Here is a 4146-nt window from a genome sequence, read left to right as displayed (position 1 = left end):
GCCTGCTTGCATTAGTGTTTTAGGGAGTGTTTGACAGTAATGAGGGGTGTTCGTTTGACCACGGACCCATAGCGGATGCAGGCAATGAGGCAGTGATCGCTGAGATCCTGATTGAAAACAGCAGAGGTGTATTTGGAGGGCAAGTTGGTCAGGATAATGTCTATGAGGGTGCCCATGTTTACGGATTTAGGGTTGTACCTGGTGTGTTCCTTGATAATTTGTGTGAGATTGAGGGCATCTAGCTTAGATTGTAGGACTGCTGGGGTGTTAAGCATATCCCAATTTAGGTCACCTAACAGAACGAACTCTGAAGATAGATGAGGGGAAATCAATTCACATATGGTGTCCAGGGCACAGCTGGGAGCTGAGGGAGATCTATAACAGGCGGCAACAGTGAGAGATTTATTTCTGGAGAGATGAATTTTTTTTATTAGAAGCTCAAACTGTTTGGGCATGGACCTGGAAAGTATGACAGAACTTTGCAGGCTATCTCTGCAGGAGATTGCAACTCCTCCTCCCGCTGGTGGTTCTATCTTGACGGAAAATGTTGTAGTTGGGGATGGAAATCTCAGAATTTTTGGTGGCCTTCCTAAGCCAGGATTCAGGCATGGCAACGGCATCAGGGTTGGCGGAGTGTGCTAAAGTAGTGAGTAAAACAAACTTAGGGAGGAGGCTTCTGATGTTAACATGCATGAAACCAAGGCTTTTACGATTACAGAAGTCAACAAATGAGAGCGCCTGGGGACACGCAGGGCCTGGGTTAACCTCCACATCACCCGAGGAACAGAGGAGGAGTAGGATGTGGGTACGGTTAAAGGCTATCAAAACTGTTGTATGGCATTGAAGCTCGTTTGGAGGTTTGTTAGTTCAGTATCCAAAGAAGGGCCAGATGAATACAGAATGGTGTCGTCTGCGTAGAGGTGGATCAGATAATCACCAGCAGCAAGTGCGACATCATTAATATATACAGAGAAAAGAGTCTGCCTGAGAACTGAACCCTGTGGGACCCCCATAGAGACTGCCAGAGGTCCGGACAACAGGCCCTCCGATTTGACACACTGAACTCTATCTGAGAAGTGAACCAGGCGAGGCAGTCATTTGAGAAGCCAAGGGTTTCCCAAACTTTGTCCTGGGGCCCCCTCTGGGTGCATGTTTTGGTTTTTACCGTAGCACTAGATGAGTTGGTTATTTTAATTAGCTGTGTAGTGCTAGGGCAGGACCGAGTTTGGGAAACCCTGGGGTAATCTTTCTAAAGTTCCTTTCCTGAGGATGGCTCACCTCTCACAGTTCTGGGTGACTTTAACCTCCCCACGTCTACCTTTGACTCATTCCTCTCTGCCTCCTTCTTTCCACTCCTCTCCTCTTTTGACCTCACCCTCTCACCTTCCCCCCCTACTCACAAGGCAGGCAATACGCTTGACCTCATCTTTACTAGATGCTGTTCTTCCACTAATCTCATTGCAACTCCCCTCCAAATCTCCGACCACTACCTTGTATCCTTTTCCCTCTTGCTCTCATCCAACACTTCTCACTCTGCCCCTACTCGGATGGTATTGCGCCGTCCCAACCTTCGCTCTCTCTCTCCCGCTACTCTCTCCTCTTCCATCCTATCATCTCTTCCCTCTGCTCAAACCTTCTCCAACCTATCTCCTGATTCTGCCTCCTCAACCCTCCTCTCCTCCCTTTCTGCATCCTTTGATTTTCTCTGTCCCCTATCCTCCAGGCCGGCTCGGTCCTCCCCTCCTGCTCCGTGGCTCGACGACTCACTACGAGCTCACAGAACAGGGCTCCGGGCAGCCGAGCGGAAATGGAGGAAAACTCGCCTCTCTGCGGACCTGGCATCCTTTCACTCCCTCCTCTCTACATTCTCCTCTTCTGTCTCTGCTGCTAAAGCCACTTTTTACCACTCTAAATTCCAAGCATCTGCCTCTAACCCTAGGAAGCTTTTTGCTACCTTCTCCTCCCTCCTGAATCCTCCTCCCCCTCCCCCCCCCTCTCTGCGGATGACTTCGTTAACCATTTTGAAAAGAAGGTTGACGATATCCGATCCTCGTTTGCTAAGTCAAACGACACCGCTGGTCCTGCTCACACTGCCCTACCCTGTGCTTTGACCTCTTTCTCCCCTCTCTATCCAGATGAAATCTCGCGTCTTGTGACGGCCGGCCACCCAACAACCTGCCCACTTGACCCTATCCCCTCCTCTCTTCTCCAGACCATTTCCGGAGACCTTCTCCCCTTCCTCACCTCGCTCATCAACTCATCCTTGACCGCTGGCTACGTCCCTTCCGTCTTCAAGAGAGCGAGAGTTGCACCCCTTCTGAAAAAACCTACACTCGATCCCTCCGATGTCAACAACTACAGACCAGTATCCCTTCTTTCTTTTCTCTCCAAAACTCTTGAACGTGCCGTCCTTGGCCAGCTCTCCTGCTATCTCTCTCAGAATGACCTTCTTGATCCTAATCAGTCAGGTTTCAAGACTGGGCATTCAACTGAGACTGCTCTTCTCTGTGTCACGGAGGCTCTCCGCACTGCTAAAGCTAACTCTCTCTCCTCTGCTCTCATCCTTCTAGACCTATCTGCTGCCTTTGATACTGTGAACCATCAGATCCTCCTCTCCACCCTCTCCGAGTTGGGCATCTCCCGGCGCGGCCCACGCTTGGATTGCGTCCTACCTGACAGGTCGCTCCTACCAGGTGGCGTGGCGAGAATCTGTCTCCGCACCATGCGCTCTCACCACTGGTGTCCCCCAGGGCTCTGTTCTAGGCCCTCTCCTATTCTCGCTATACACCAAGTCACTTGGCTCTGTCATATCCTCACATGGTCTCTCCTATCATTGCTATGCAGACGACACACAATTAATCTTCTCCTTTCCCCCCTTCTGATAACCAGGCGGCGAATCGCATCTCTGCATGTCTGTCAGACATATCAGTGTGGATGACGGATCACCAGCTCAAGCTGAACCTCGGCAAGACGGAGCTGCTCTTCCTCCCGGGGAAGGACTGCCCGTTCCATGATCTCGCCATCACGGTTGACAACTCCCTTGTGTCCTCCTCCCAGAGTGCTAAGAACCTTGGCGTGATCCTGGACAACACCCTGTCGTTCTCCACTAACATCAAGGCGGTGACCCGATCCTGTAGGTTCATGTTCTACAACATTCGCAGAGTACGACCCTGCCTCACACAGGAAGCGGCGCAGGTCCTAATCCAGGCACTTGTCATCTCCCGTCTGGATTACTGCAACTCGCTGTTGGCTGGGCTCCCTGCCTGTGCCATTAAACCCCTACAACTCATCCAGAACGCCGCAGCCCGTCTGGTGTTCAACCTTCCCAAGTTCTCTCACGTCACCCCGCTCCTCCGCTCTCTCCACTGGCTTCCAGTTGAAGCTCACATCCGCTACAAGACCATGGTGATTGGCTACGGAGCTGTGAAGGGAACGGCACCTCCATACCTTCAGGCTCTGATCAGGCCCTACACCCAAACAAGGGCACTGCGTTCATCCACCTCTGGCCTGCTGGCCCCCCTACCTCTGAGGAAGCACAGTTCCCGCTCAGCCCAGTCAAAACTGTTCGCTGCTCAGGCACCCCAATGGTGGAACAAGCTCCCTCACGACGCCAGGACAGCGGAGTCAATCACCACCTTCCGGAGACACCTGAAACCCCACCTCTTTAAGGAATACCTAGGATAGGATAAAGTAATCCTTCTAACCCCCCCCCTTAAAAGATTTAGATGCACTATTGTAAAGTGGTTGTTCCACTGGATATCATAAGGTGAATGCACCAATTTGTAAGTTGCTCTGGATAAGAGCGTCTGCTAAATGACTTAAATGTAAATGTAATGTAAATGTAATCTACCCTTCTGTCTCTTCACCTTTTTTTATGTACAGTTTCATCACAGACTTTTTGTTTGTGGATATTTTATACACAGAAAGAAAATGCCCACAATCCTCAATAGAATACATACAGATGTTTACTGACTATTTGAATGTCCAACAAGGCTTCCTTTACAGCCTTTTAGTGGGACAGTTAGAGCTTGGTTGGTTCTACACTCTTTATACTACAAATCCCACAATTCCATAGGCTTCACTCCTGACGTCTTGAAAGGGAGGCGCGGCAATATTTTTCCTCCCCATATTTTATTTACTATATTT

Source organism: Salmo salar, chromosome ssa06, assembly GCF_905237065.1.
Source record: "Salmo salar chromosome ssa06, Ssal_v3.1, whole genome shotgun sequence".
Taxonomy (NCBI): Eukaryota; Metazoa; Chordata; class Actinopteri; order Salmoniformes; family Salmonidae; genus Salmo; species Salmo salar.
Note: the sequence above shows the minus strand (reverse complement) of the source record.